This window comes from Abramis brama, assembly GCF_963993115.1.
Source record: "Abramis brama genome assembly, chromosome: 12".
Classification (NCBI taxonomy): domain Eukaryota; kingdom Metazoa; phylum Chordata; class Actinopteri; order Cypriniformes; family Leuciscidae; genus Abramis; species Abramis brama.
Window position 1 is genome coordinate 10,768,399 of NC_139974.1, and position 16,389 is coordinate 10,784,787.

Sequence of the window (16,389 nt, forward strand, 5' to 3'; positions counted from 1 at the left end):
TTTTCCTTAAATCTAACAAAGCTCCAATTTACAAATCTATCATCAAACCTGTGTTGTTTATATGATTTTTGATTTGCGTAGGTTCAGTGAGTAGCTAAGTCACTGAGTAACCCACAGGAGAAATCGTCTTAGCTGGACATTATTGGACTAACCATAACTTCAACTAGCGATAATTTATTCAGGCCTTACTTATACTGCTGAGGGGGGGAAACTCGCCCCGATCAGACTTACGTCTCGCACTAGAAAGAGATTCCTTCGTCTTAATAGGCGGTTTATTAATATCAACATGTACACTGCAAAGAGTTTTGTTTCGTCTTTACAGGCACAGGTTCATATGGACTGCAGTCTACTCACATTTAACAGTGTTAAAATTTGTCTAGTCATATTTTAGCAACTTGTTAAAAATTTAACGTTGCTGACTTCGGCTTTTTGCCTTGGTCAGTTAGAAGTGAGTTCGCGTTTGCGACTTATCTCACAAATTCATAATTTCATAATGCGCAAAAATTATTAATAACCATATAAACAGATTGAAACTGAATATTGCCCATAACAAAGTTTGAAATGCCCGCATTCTCCACCAAACTGTAGCAACAATGGGTTGTACATTAATATTAATATTAGCTCAAATGATCTATAGGGAATTTTAATAATTAATCATGAATATGATTAATATTTTGTATGTTACAGTTAAATTAATTTATCGCAGCTGAACTAGATTGATATATGAATGATTACCATAACGGGTTATGGTTTGTCATTAATACATCAAATAGTCTTATTTCAGCTCGAAGTAATGGGATAACTTTAATGGAATTAATTTAGTTATCAAACAATCTGTTTTGAACGTAAGATTAACTTAATTCTCAAGGAAAATTATCCTTCTTACAAACACGAGAAAGAGTATCTTTTCCAGGCCTTGAAAAGACAACTTTCTATGGTTGTAAAATTAGCTTACTTAAATCGTACCAAGATAAAGCATATAGCTAAGATCGAACATTTCAGGGACTAAGTAACATGGGCAATTAAAACAGAGTCAGTCAAGGACATATGGAATTTAATAATTAGACTAATACTACATTGAAACTACGAGTATACACAGAGTAAATACATATTTACAACAGAAACATACGGATGAAAACATTACAAGACCAAACGGATAACAGATGAGAGAGGGAGAGGATGAAAGGGAGAAAGTGAAACTAAAGTTCAGGATGAGAGAGATCACCGAGATGATCTCTGCATGGCAAAATCACAGGCAACCTTTTGAGAGACAGCAAGGAATCAAATCACATTAAAAGTTCAATAAACTTATCTTGCAAAATGGTTCTCTTTGTTGCTGAAGAACGCAGAGTTCATGCGTGTGTCCTAAGACCAGCGTGCGTGTGTTTCTTTAAGAAAGCAGGGCTCGCGCTCTCGTGTCTTCTGGTGAGCGCGGTAGCGGGGTTTTCGAAAGAGTCTTTCTCTTTGAGTTGAAGTTGTCTGCTGCGTTTGCTTCGTGGAGTCCGAAGACGAAAATAAAGAAAAGACTTAAAGAAAATTGAAAACGCTCCCAAAGGGAGCCATAAGGTCTTCTCGCTGACGAGGCGGGTTCGTGAAAATGCAGGAACAAAACAAGACGAAAGGAAATACAGAACAGAACTCAGCGGAACGCGGAGTGTAACCGCTTTTCTAGGGCACAGGAATTTCACTCCTCCCTGGGCTTGAGCCAATTGGAACGCGAAATTCCAGGCGGGAGAAAAGTTCTTTGTCTCACTATGAGTTTGATTTGCATGTTTTATGGCAGTCTTAGGATCATGCCATTTCTACATTAAACAATTATAACTGCAGTAAAATGCATTTTATCATAATTTGGTATCCATATCTTTCCTACGGGTATATGGAGGTTTAATTCAAGACCAAATTTGGTATGTTTAAAAGCTACGGCCTAGAAGTACCTTCTTACTCTGTAAGATAAGTATTAAAAGTTCGATTAACAAACTGGGAATAAGACTAACCTAAAATGTGATGTGCATTTACAAGTGGGAATGAAAATTGGACTTTAAAAAGACCACATGACATATACCTATGAATTCGCAACAGTGTGCACCTCTGAAACATTATTCCTTTAAGGTTTACAAGAATACAAAAACATATCACAGAGAAGAACAATCGTGGAAAAGAGAAATTACATTCAGGTTTGCATATTTCTTCAATGGTTATACATATAAAATATCTAGGATGAACACTTTAATTCTGCTCCTCTGCCAGAATCTCAGTGAGATTCCTGGGTTGTCGACATTCCGTTAGGCCATAAAACAAAGTGGGTGGGGGGAAGGCAATTCCCCTGGAGAAACATTCTTCACAAATACATTTCAGAGCTCAACACTAGAAAATCATAATTATATGATCAAACAAATTAATAAAACATGCATACAGGAAGGTCAAACCCAAATCTGAGTTACATACATTAAAACTATATTTCTATCCTGAATATCACACAGAGGATGTTTGTGTGTGTGTGTGTGTGTGTGTGTGTAAGGTTTCGTTATCTCTTTGTGGGTCCTTTTGGAAGCTCCCCACAGGGAATAAGGAATGTTGTTTCCAGGTTTTCTGGAGTATCTCTGAGGGGCAATTAATGTCGTAAAAGTCCATTTGCTCCAGTCTCTCTGGAGCCTGGCGTATGATTTATAATTTCGAAGTCAGGAGGTTACAAGCTCTGATAAGCTTAGCAAAGAACGTTTTGGGCAGGAATGTGCTTAGAAAACACAGAGAGTCCGAATTTGTTAATTCGGAATCAAACGAACGAATGATTCAAATAGCCCAGTCGCTACAGTCCCCCTTTTCGTCGGATGAAGTCCTCGTTAGTATAGTGGACATCATCGGACGGCAATCATCACGATGGGCAGATGACAGGTGAATCATGAGGGTCGTGTAGCAGGTGGATCATGATGGTCATGTAGCAGGTGGATCATGATGGTTGTGTAGCAGGTGGATCATGATGGTCGGAAGGCAGGTGGTTCTTGGAGCTGAGGATTCATGACTTGGCACCCCCTTTTCCAGGGATTCCATCTGAAACCTTTGGACACAGCTTTCGTGAGCTTGGCTGTATCGCATCTCGTTGAGTCTTCTGGACAGGATGGAGGCCAACCTAGTGTTAGGGTGTGGCTGATTAACTGCAGAGGTGCACAGCCCAATGTAGGTGGCGGTCCCGGCTTGGACCGCAGATGAAGTGTTCAGAACAGGTCGTCGAGACAGTGCTCGGAGGGCTGTGTTGAAAGGAGCAGGGTCAGTGAGTTGGGACCCCCTTTTCTCAATCCAGAGTTCCAGTCCTGGATTTAAGGTGAAGTTGAAGTTCTTGGAGGATGGGAGTTTCAGTGCTGTCTGGTACTCTTGCTCGGAAGCTGGTACCATGTCAGGCCATCAAGGTGTAGGATGGCACCTTTCGGTACTTGAAATCCCATTTTCTGGTTGAGCATGTTGACACGGCTGGTTGTGTCATGCTGGTCGTGAGTGACAGTGGCGGTGTGCACAGGTGTGTTAGCACGCCACCTTTCACCTGCAATCTCCGCTTGTGTGTTGGTGACTTTGCTGACCAGGGGGTGCAACCCGTAGATTTCTTCAGCGTTGTCTCTGAGTAAGGGTTTGCTAAGGCAGAGATAATGAATGTCTTTGGTCATAGTACACAGGTGCAGGTTTGGAGCTGAGTACCGTTGTGTGTCGCTGTCGTGGTAGGCCACCACGTCTGGAGGGCTTATCTTGATGTGGGTGTTGTTTTTCCAAAACCTGACCTTGACAATGTCTGTAAGTCTGTAGACTTGGCTTGACTCGATGATAGGCAGATTTAGGAGAAAACCCACTTCTCTCTGCTCGGGATCGACGCAGAGTGAGATGGCGCTACCCAGAGAGTAGGCCAGGTGTATTTGTAGGAGGTCAGCTGGCATGTTGATGGTGGAAGCCAGCACAGTTAGCATCAGGCTTAGTATCAGGTACGGTGGGATTACACCTGTGGCTAGGCTGTCATTGGAGGAGTTAAGCTCCCACAGCATGTCTGTCGTTAGCGCTGTAACCAGCTGAGTCTGGACAAAGTCACTCTGTAAGACAGTAAACAGCGGCTTCATGGAGTTTGCGGTCTGGTTTGCTGCATTTACACTGGACGTACCAATGTTAAACAGAGTTCTGGTGGCAGCTACGACTCGGAGCAACACTCCCAGGAGCCGTCTGGAGTGGTGGTTGGTGCTTAGGAGTCCCGATTGTGTGACAGTCACTTTCTCAAGTTGGTTGAACATGTGTTCGACCTTGGCCTCGGCATGAGAGAGGGAGTCCTCTGTCCGTCGGGCACTTGTCCAGATGTATTGGGCTACGGAGCTGGGGTAGTGTGCTCGGTAGACCGGGCAGGGCTGGATGAGTCGAACATGCACTTGCTGGGGGTAGGTCCTGCCGTCGGTGATCTGGAGTCTCAGTTGTTCTCTCAGTGGCAGCTGTCCTCTGGTTGGCTGACAGTACAGCATGGCGAACCACAGCAGCAACCTGGTACAGACAACAGGGAGAGAGAGAGAGAAAGGGGAGGAAGAAGCCAGCAAGGCTTGTCTTTGATTGGACAGGGCAGTCTTTTTACTTCGTGGGCGGCGACTGGGTTTAGTTCGCCTTGGCCCATGTTTTGCCACATCTTGCTGTCGGCTTGTCGCTTGCTTCAGTGTCTCGTCAGTGTCTCTGGTGCTGCTGTGTGTAGCACATGATGCGTTATAGACGAACATTAGCAGTTTACCCCCCTTTGTGCGCCGTGGCATTACATGCCTTGGCATAGTGATGTCAATCGGTGCACAACTCATAATGTTGTTCTGTACGCGCAGCATGTGCGTTGTGTCATGCACTGGTCTGAGGCACTGGTTGTCAGTGAGGTCAGACGGCGTGTGAGGGTGGATAAGGAAAGTCTTTATGTAGGTGACAGAAGCCGGAATGTCCGTTATGTTTGTCTTTGTAAACACCGGAGCCAGCGTAAGCGGCTCTGGGGTAGGTAGTGTAAGATGTAAAGTTCTTAAGCTGTGTGTAAGCTCTTCAACCTTTAGGGTGGGTGGGTGGGTTGAAAGTGACCACAGCTTGTTGTTTAATGCGCCAGGCTTGGCAATGGTTTGAGTGAGGTCATGTCGCTGCAGGTCAGTCATGACATTGAGGCAGCAAGTGTCAAAGTCTTTGGTGGGCTGTAAGGTGCAGGGTAGCGGATTCGAACCTTCAGTTGGTGCTGAGTCTGTGTCTTTTTGGCTGGCTGTGGGAGTTCCCATGAACTCTGTGACCGTTGTGACCTGACCGTCTGGCTGTGACTGGAGGGGGCAAAGTTCTCGTACTTGAGCCCAGACTTTGAGCTGTTTCAAGTCCAGTAACGGTTCAAAACGATCTAGAAGGTCTCTGCCGATGAGGAACGGAAAAGTGTCCATTTTTGAGATGAACACGGGATGGACTAGACTCAAAGGACCAATTGTCAGGTGAATGTGGGCTACCTGTTCGAGCCGGATGTCATGTTGACTGTATGACTGTACGTTCAGTTCACAAGTTTGAGGTGTAAGAGTTCGGTCTTGTCTCTTAGCTTCAAATTGGAGTCTTTGGAACAGTTGATTTGAGATCACCGTAATGTCCGATCCTGTGTCTATCAGGGCTTCCATGCTGACTTCCTTTTCCAACGTGATGTTCAGGTAGAGTTTTTGGGCCACCCCCTTTTTGATCAGGTTGCCCAAAAACATTGGCATCGGGACAGGTGTAACGGTCGTTGGGTGGTTAGGACCGGTCTCGTGTAGCTTGCTGTGGAGGCAGTTAGACAGAACAGCGTTTCCTGGTACCTTGGTATTTTGGTACCTGGTGTGAGGAAGTGTGCCGTCTCGTTCAGGGTGTGCAGCTGTCAGCTGTGGAGCTTTGGTGATGTTGTCACCTTGTGATGTGACAGTTAGCTCTGTGGTCTGTGGATGATGAGCAGTGTTCGAGGTGCTTGGCTCAGTCAGATGGCGGACAGACGGTTTGGTTTCAGTTCTTATGCTTAGGCATAAGATGTCTGGCTCGTCCTTGTTGTCTTTCTTGCAACGTTTCTGGTGAAGAAGCTCTTTCAGCACCCTTAGGATCTCTGCTGTTTCAGACGTGGCTGCACTGTGGTTATCTGATGTGCGCTCAGGCTTGAGCTTACCAGTGTCGTGTCGAGAGTGGTTCCACTCTCTGTCGGGGCTTGTTGTCCTGGACGGTGGAGATCGGCTCTTCTTGGGTCGCCGGCCGGCTTCCCGGAATCTTTCAGAGCGCTCGCTCTGGTGCTTTGGACGAGCACCACCGCGATTGTGTTGCCCTCTGCTGGTTTGGAACGGTCGTGACTCTCTGTAAAAATGTCTGTGACTGTGGTGTTGTGGGACACCCTCTAAAGTCAGTTTTGAACAGTGTTCAGAGACAGAATAGATTGTGGGGTTTTTCACAGTCTTTTCAGAAATAGTCTTTTGCTTGGTGTAAGCTTTATGGGCTAAGTCACGCAGCTGTTGTGTAGACATGCTACGTGGGCACGCGGCCACGCCCAAATGGTAACTTAAAGTAGGATGTAGGTTTCTGAGGAACAGAGTTTTAAAGTTGATGTCCTGTTCCATCCCGGGCTCATTCCGGGCTCCGAAAAAGGCTTGTCGGAGTCGGTTGTAGTAGATCTGGGGGTGTTCACGCCGACCTTGCTTGAGGTCTACAGCAGTGATGAAGCCTTGATCGGAGTCTGGATCAGAGAATTCACGGATCAAAGCTTGCCGTAATTGTTGGAAGTCCGTTTTGACAGCCTCAGTTTGACGGTCTAGGAAGCTACGAACATCACTGCTAGCCGTTATTCTTAACAGATACAAATTGTCCCAAGCTGTCACGTTGGCGACAGTTTGCAAGTGAAAGTCAATGTCTTTTAAATAAGCATGAATGTCACAACCTTCTGCAGAATCTGGATCGAACATAGGAATGTTTCGAGCTAGCTTGTCAAGTTCTCGGGGGGTCGTGCCGTGGTTAGTGGCATGGGTTGTCTGAAGGGGTCCTCCCCCTTTTGCTGCTGACAGGTGTTCTTGAAAGCTGGCTGGTGATATCTTGAGCCGTGGGCTTACATCTCCCTTTTCAGCTCTGGTTTCTTGGCTGAAAGGGTTGGGGTGGCTGGCCGGGAGAAACTCTGTGATGTGTGTTTCTCCGTTCCAGCCACTCTGCAGTCTGTAAGAATGTCTCAGTTCTGCATGAACAGTGTCAAGTTCATCTTGGAGCTCATCTCTCTGCAGAGTAAGCTCGCCGATTATAGCTCGGGCCATTTGCAAATGTTTTTCACAGGCCCTGGCTTTTGCTTCTGCTTCTTTTCGTTCAGTCTCGGCTCTCTCTAGGAGAGCGTCACTTTGTTGGAGTTTTTCGTCGAGTTCTTTTCTGGTTTCTCTCTCCAACTGTTCTCTTTGGTCTGTGTCGAGGCGCAGATCTTGCAGGGCATTTCGAAGTCTTTCTACTTCTTTCTGTAGCTCTGGATCTGTGGCGTCCTCTTTCTCGCGCTGGTACTGGGTTTCGAGGAGGAGCTGATCAAGGCGACTTTGGGTTCGGGCCTGGTCCTTCCGGGCCTCCTCCGCTTGAAGCTTAAGCATTGCGGCTTGCTGCTCCAGGTCGATGTTGCTCCGTTCGCTGAGCCGTGCCTGGGTGACGAGGAGGTGAGCTAGGGTCCCAGTGATCCTGGCGAGTTCTTTGTGGGTGTAACTCTGGCTAGGATCCTGTGCCATCAGCTGGTCCAGCTCAGTATCCAGCTGTGTTTGGTTCAGATGCTGCAGGTCACTGGCGTCCTTGGGCAGGAAGGTGCTAGTTGTCGCTTCCAGCCATGTCGCTAAGTGCTCCCGACGGACCGCGGGACTGGATGCACGGGACATATTGGCTTCGCTGTAGGCGAGAGAAGCACAGCACACACACAAAGAGACCAATGCAAGTTCGTTCTAAGGTTAATGAGCTATACTCATACGGGCTATGCCGTTTATGAGAATTTTGGGCTAACTGATGCACAGTTAGACAGTTAGCGGAGCCAATTGACTTGGGTCGAAGGACCCGAACTAGAGATTTGACAGGCAGTAGCCTCGCGGGTCATGTGATGACACCGGCTGTTTGGTTTGTCGCTCTATTATTTAGCTTCCTTGGTGGCTCTCGTAGGTTACTTGTCTCTAGGTGAAAATGAAAGAAACAAATCACAACCGAACAAAGGATAGAAAAGACTGAGGTAAAACAAAACACTAGTGATGACTAGGTCTGAAATTAAATAAACAGAATAGTAACACAGTACGTGTTCAAGAGGATAAAGAGACCTAAGCTATTACCACTGCTAGGGTTTAGGATAGGGCCAACAGGTGAGTGGGGCTATCGGGGTAGAAAACCTAGGAAGATGGTGTGGCTTAGAGAAGAAATGGGCCAACACTTAAAATATCCGGGAGATATCTAGTGTTCTGTGGCTTATAGTAAGTGGAATGGGTTTTACTAAATTTAGTTTACCTGCGGTGAATTGAGGTCATTCAGGTGGAAACCAGTGGCTCGGTCAACCTCTCCGACGGTTCTCCAACACTTGACCGCAGTGCTCTCGGGCAACCTCGTCTCTCGGTACCACGGTGTGCCCACTCAAACCACTTGCGACTTTAAACACAAAGTGGCAACGCCAAGGTGTCAATCATCAGACGGCACGGAAAGATTGAGTTTTCCTCGGAACTCTCCTTTCGGAGTGGTCCTTTCAGCAGACCCCAGTTCGAGTGATTGTCTCAAAATTGCCTTGTGTGTCGCTGACGTTGACTTAACCTTTTGGCGGGCCAAATTGCTGATGTCGGGGTGGCGTGCCACAACCGGAGGTACGAGATTCGGAAGAGTCCGAGACACACGGTCAGTGCCAGGTAGCGTCGGACAGATGACCTCGCTCGCGGAAACCAACCCGAGATGACTGCAACTCACCACAGTGCTCTAGTGAATGCCACCTATAAATACACAAAGGATAAACAAATGAAACTTAAAGTGAATTAAGGCTAGTTTGTTTAAACCAAATGGATTAGTTATTTATGTGGCAATAAGAGTCAAAGGTTTTACTAAATAATAATAAACAAAAGGAGATTATGATAATGTTACTTATCAAAATGACCTAACCCAAGAGAGAGAAGGAAAAGAATAACAGTAGAAATAAAATAATAGAATAAAAATAAAAATTTAAAAATAAAATCAAAATGAAATGACAGGATGAACCCAGGAGAAGAGGCAGGCCGCAGTAGTGGGTTTTCACCACAAGGGGGCGTGCTCCCTCTCTGTGCTTAACCTGGCAAACAGAGAACTTAATTCAAATCAAAAATTCAAAACTTGTTTAAATTAAAATTTAAAATAAGCATGTAAGGAAATGTAAAAATCAGAATGATATCTTATAATAATCCAGATACAATAAAGTATCAGTCCTATTTATAAAAATAATCAGGAGAGAAATACGATAAAAGAGTGAAAGGAGGAAAATAGTGATGCCGACTTAGTATCCACAAGGCCACACGATGGTGCTGTTTCCTCCAAGTGGATATCAGTGGCTGAATACACAACTCAATTTAAATTCAAAATTCAAACTAGTTTAAATTAAATTTGAATGAGCATGTAAAGAAAATGTAAAAGGAGAACTGGTAACAGTGCCATAACTATAAAATAAATCAAAATAGAAAAGTGGAAATAAACAATTCCTGACAGGATTTGAAGAGAGAGAAAAGAGAGCTGAGTGAACCGACCTAGCGGGAGGCGGCCACTAGGTGCCGTTGTTTCCTCCAAGGGAATGGCTGGGATTTAATCTAAGTTTTAATTCAAATCTAGTTTGAACCAAACTCAGAGTAAATGTATCAGTCAAAAGCAGGAAAATTGTGTAACACAAAATAATATTCGCACGAGCAAAGCTGTATATGCGAATAGTTATTTAGAGTTTAAACATTAATTCACAGGGAAATGAATTCAGCCGTAAAGAGAGCGTTATCTGATAACTGGCCACGAGGTGGCGTAATTGTGCTCATGCAGGCTGACGTCAGTGGGAGTGGTGCTGACGTCGGATGACTCGGTGGGGCGCGTAATTTGAGAACTGCCACACACCTAAAGGCTGTTGGTCAGTGGAGTGTTTCAACAATTGAGACTGCAAATTTTTATCTTAGAATCACTATACATTTGGGTTCGTTTTGCGCTCGGTTGCATGCGAAAAATGACGCGAGTTTCACAACATGTGACTAACAGGGATTACACGTCTATTTAATTACACATTGTACATGAAACGGTTTAAATAAAACAGGAATTATCATCTGTTTTAATTAATAACTGAACAAACAGGAATTAAACTTCTGTTTTAATTACACATTGTACATGAAACGGTTTAAATAAAACAGGAATTATCGTCTGTTTTAATTAAACTGAACAAACAGAAAGTATCGCATCTGTTTAGTTAATAGAGCTGTGAGCAAAACAGGAATTATCCGTCTGTTTAACTAATACAGCTGCGAACAACAGGAATTATCCGTCTGTTGTTATAAATTTAGATTTTCCTTAAATCTAACAAAGCTCCAATTTACAAATCTATCATCAAACCTGTGTTGTTTATATGATTTTTGATTTGCGTAGGTTCAGTGAGTAGCTAAGTCACTGAGTAACCCACAGGAGAAATCGTCTTAGCTGGACATTATTGGACTAACCATAACTTCAACTAGCGATAATTTATTCAGGCCTTACTTATACTGCTGAGGGGGGGAAACTCGCCCCGATCAGACTTACGTCTCGCACTAGAAAGAGATTCCTTCGTCTTAATAGGCGGTTTATTAATATCAACATGTACACTGCAAAGAGTTTTGTTTCGTCTTTACAGGCACAGGTTCATATGGACTGCAGTCTACTCACATTTAACAGTGTTAAAATTTGTCTAGTCATATTTTAGCAACTTGTTAAAAATTTAACGTTGCTGACTTCGGCTTTTTGCCTTGGTCAGTTAGAAGTGAGTTCGCGTTTGCGACTTATCTCACAAATTCATAATTTCATAATGCGCAAAAATTATTAATAACCATATAAACAGATTGAAACTGAATATTGCCCATAACAAAGTTTGAAATGCCCGCATTCTCCACCAAACTGTAGCAACAATGGGTTGTACATTAATATTAATATTAGCTCAAATGATCTATAGGGAATTTTAATAATTAATCATGAATATGATTAATATTTTGTATGTTACAGTTAAATTAATTTATCGCAGCTGAACTAGATTGATATATGAATGATTACCATAACGGGTTATGGTTTGTCATTAATACATCAAATAGTCTTATTTCAGCTCGAAGTAATGGGATAACTTTAATGGAATTAATTTAGTTATCAAACAATCTGTTTTGAACGTAAGATTAACTTAATTCTCAAGGAAAATTATCCTTCTTACAAACACGAGAAAGAGTATCTTTTCCAGGCCTTGAAAAGACAACTTTCTATGGTTGTAAAATTAGCTTACTTAAATCGTACCAAGATAAAGCATATAGCTAAGATCGAACATTTCAGGGACTAAGTAACATGGGCAATTAAAACAGAGTCAGTCAAGGACATATGGAATTTAATAATTAGACTAATACTACATTGAAACTACGAGTATACACAGAGTAAATACATATTTACAACAGAAACATACGGATGAAAACATTACAAGACCAAACGGATAACAGATGAGAGAGGGAGAGGATGAAAGGGAGAAAGTGAAACTAAAGTTCAGGATGAGAGAGATCACCGAGATGATCTCTGCATGGCAAAATCACAGGCAACCTTTTGAGAGACAGCAAGGAATCAAATCACATTAAAAGTTCAATAAACTTATCTTGCAAAATGGTTCTCTTTGTTGCTGAAGAACGCAGAGTTCATGCGTGTGTCCTAAGACCAGCGTGCGTGTGTTTCTTTAAGAAAGCAGGGCTCGCGCTCTCGTGTCTTCTGGTGAGCGCGGTAGCGGGGTTTTCGAAAGAGTCTTTCTCTTTGAGTTGAAGTTGTCTGCTGCGTTTGCTTCGTGGAGTCCGAAGACGAAAATAAAGAAAAGACTTAAAGAAAATTGAAAACGCTCCCAAAGGGAGCCATAAGGTCTTCTCGCTGACGAGGCGGGTTCGTGAAAATGCAGGAACAAAACAAGACGAAAGGAAATACAGAACAGAACTCAGCGGAACGCGGAGTGTAACCGCTTTTCTAGGGCACAGGAATTTCACTCCTCCCTGGGCTTGAGCCAATTGGAACGCGAAATTCCAGGCGGGAGAAAAGTTCTTTGTCTCACTATGAGTTTGATTTGCATGTTTTATGGCAGTCTTAGGATCATGCCATTTCTACATTAAACAATTATAACTGCAGTAAAATGCATTTTATCATAATTTGGTATCCATATCTTTCCTACGGGTATATGGAGGTTTAATTCAAGACCAAATTTGGTATGTTTAAAAGCTACGGCCTAGAAGTACCTTCTTACTCTGTAAGATAAGTATTAAAAGTTCGATTAACAAACTGGGAATAAGACTAACCTAAAATGTGATGTGCATTTACAAGTGGGAATGAAAATTGGACTTTAAAAAGACCACATGACATATACCTATGAATTCGCAACAGTGTGCACCTCTGAAACATTATTCCTTTAAGGTTTACAAGAATACAAAAACATATCACAGAGAAGAACAATCGTGGAAAAGAGAAATTACATTCAGGTTTGCATATTTCTTCAATGGTTATACATATAAAATATCTAGGATGAACACTTTAATTCTGCTCCTCTGCCAGAATCTCAGTGAGATTCCTGGGTTGTCGACATTCCGTTAGGCCATAAAACAAAGTGGGTGGGGGGAAGGCAATTCCCCTGGAGAAACATTCTTCACAAATACATTTCAGAGCTCAACACTAGAAAATCATAATTATATGATCAAACAAATTAATAAAACATGCATACAGGAAGGTCAAACCCAAATCTGAGTTACATACATTAAAACTATATTTCTATCCTGAATATCACACAGAGGATGTTTGTGTGTGTGTGTGTGTGTGTGTGTGTAAGGTTTCGTTATCTCTTTGTGGGTCCTTTTGGAAGCTCCCCACAGGGAATAAGGAATGTTGTTTCCAGGTTTTCTGGAGTATCTCTGAGGGGCAATTAATGTCGTAAAAGTCCATTTGCTCCAGTCTCTCTGGAGCCTGGCGTATGATTTATAATTTCGAAGTCAGGAGGTTACAAGCTCTGATAAGCTTAGCAAAGAACGTTTTGGGCAGGAATGTGCTTAGAAAACACAGAGAGTCCGAATTTGTTAATTCGGAATCAAACGAACGAATGATTCAAATAGCCCAGTCGCTACAGCTGGGAAGCATTTAATGGCTTTAATGCCAGCTTGGGCCTGAGAAAAACCAGGCCAGGAAAACAAAAAACTGTTTTTTAGCAAAGCTGTCTTGAAAGACAGCTTAAGGAGAATATTTCCTAGGGCCTCAAATGGCTGTTGAGACAATGCCTCCAGTGCCATGGAGAGGTCACACTCTGAAACTGTCGTTCTTCTAGTAACTGAAAGAGAACGGCATGCGCCCTTCATAAATCTAAGAATAAGTATAACCCACAATAGTGCTGTCAGACCTAACATGACATGCAGCAATAGCCGCTAAATAAACTTTAATAGTATACAAATATTTTCCACCAAAAACATTTTAAAAAAATCTGAAACTGAGCACTGATGTGATATCAACTGGTGCCCTTCACACCATTCCTTAAACACACACCACTTACAGTCATAAAGGCTGATGTAGAAGAGGCCCTAGCATTCTGAATAGAGGCAACAACACATGAGGGGAGCCCCAATGTGTTTAAGTTCACGCTCTTGCGGGCCAGGCTCAGAGGGCAACACTGTGTCTGGATGAGGGGGGTATATTTCCCCGTTGGCTTGGGCATGCAGCAGAGGTCAAAATCAGAGTCAGGCTCAGTTCTCTCACCCTGGCAAGAGTCGGCTTTATGAGGCAAAGGGGAGGAAATGCGTAGAGCAGCACTCTATGGATAGGCTAATGCGTCCAAACCCGAGGGGGGCGTCCTCGTCCCGTAGCGTGAAAAACATAGGATAATGAGCATTTTTGCGATAGGCTAAGAAATCGACTGTTGCCTGGCTGAATCTCCCCACAGCAGACTACCTGAAGATGGAGGCACCATTCTCCATGAAGTGGATTCCCCTGCCACACTGTGAGGAGCTCCAAATAATTTATATAGGCTAAGTGAAATGTGCCACACACCACTCACAGTTTACCCTCCTGGGTGGCCACCCATCCTGTTAAAGGAATCCTGTGTCTCATGTGATCTTGTTATTTGTACATGCTGATACTATACAAATCACAACATGTAAATAGGAAAATGTTGCCGTTATTTTGTCACTTATTGGGAGCAGTAGGCTAGATGGAGCCGTTTACCTCCAGTATTTGTGCTAAGCTAGGCTAGGCTAAAAAAAACAAACAAAAAAACAGTAATATTGTGAAATATTATTACAACTTAAAATAATAGTTTTCTATTTGAATATACGTTAAAAAATAATTTATTCCTGTGATGCAAAGCTGAATTTTCAGCATCATTACTCCAGTCTTCAGTGTCACATGTGACATCCAGTCTATCACATGATCCTTTAGAATTCATTCTGATTTATTATGAGTGTTGGAAACAGTTCTGCTGCCTAATATATTTGATGAATAAAAGGTTAAAAAGAACTGTATTTATTCAAAATATTTTCTAATAATATAAATCTTCTTTACTATCACTTTTTATCAATTTAACACATCCTTGCTGAATAAAAGAAAAATAAAGAAAAAATTACTGACCCCAAATAACTGACCAGTAGTGTATATTGTTGTTACAAAAGATTTCTATTTTTAAAAAATGTGCTTCTTTTTTTATTATTTATTTTAACTTTTTATTCATCAAAGTATCCCAAAAAAGTATCACATGTTATGAAAAAATATTAAGCAGCAGAACTGTTTCCAACTTTGATAATGAATCATCATATTAGAATGATTTCTAAAGGATCATGTGATAGACTGGAGTAATGATCCTGAAAATTCAGCTTTGCATCACAGAAATAAATGATAATTTAAAGTATAATAAATTGAACACCAATTATTTTAAATTGTAATAATATATCAAAATATTACTTTTTTGTTTTCTTCTATATTTTTGATCAAATAAATGCAGGCTTGATGAGCAGAAGAATCTTCTTTCAAAAACATTAAAAATAGTAATGTTTCCAAACTTTTGACCTGTACTGTATTTATATGGGGAATTGTTCCAATTTATATGTCTCATATATGGCTGTTTGTGTATATATGTTTTGACTTTATATGAACATAGTCCATATATTGATGTTTCATATTACATTTGAGTATATGGGCTGTTCTGAGAGCTCTGTATGGAGGGAGGGGAGTGATGTGTTCGTCTCTGTATTTTTCTGAATGTCTGAATGTTTCTTCTTATATTTGTCCACATGGTTTTGAACCGGTTTCCGAACAACGACGTAACTCGCTGCTTAACTACCATAGTACGATGTATCGTTGAAGAAGTCAACTAGCTAGTTACGACTGTTTCCCGAAACTGTATTGTTCAACCACGTTGGTTTATGACGTCACGCACGTGGTGGAGTAATAACTTTTAATGAATCTGTTTGAGAACATTAATGCTAGATGTTTTGCTATAAATTACAGACATGACATCTGAGGACTATTTCTAATTTTTTCTCAGTTATTTTGCTTTATTTCCAGATTCAATCATAGGCTCGTTCTTAGTAGAGCACGTTCACACATTCGCAGTCTTCAAAAACGGTGCTTTAAATCTCTTGACAAACTAAACGACGTAAATGACATTTGTATGTATTCTAAATAAAAGATACAGATTGTACTGAATGTCTACTTGCTTATTTGGCTACAAGATAAGGATTTATTAAGTCCACATGTCATGCAATCTAGAAACTATGTTTCTAACCACAGGTCGAGAGCTACACAACTTTGCGATGCTGTTTGCGAATGTTCGTTAGAACGATGGTTTTGGAAAACACTGACTCGTTGAACTATGTTGATAACGATGGAACTTGTGGACATAGCTGGCTAACGATGCTTTTGGGAAACGCACCCCTGTATAGCTGTGTGTTTGCAATCAGGGCCGTCCCAAGCATGGGGCCCTATTTGCAATGAGTTCATTGTCAAACTCCAAAACTCCATTATTTTATTTTAAAAAGTTAATTATATTGGCAAAATATTTTAGTTTGTCTTGTATATATTTTTTCATTAGATCAGATAACATTTTAAGCTGTCATATCATCATGTTACAACATGCCCCTCAAATGTTAAAATGTGCCCAAGCTATGGGGAATGTGGTCACATTATACTTTTATTTTCGGGGTAAAT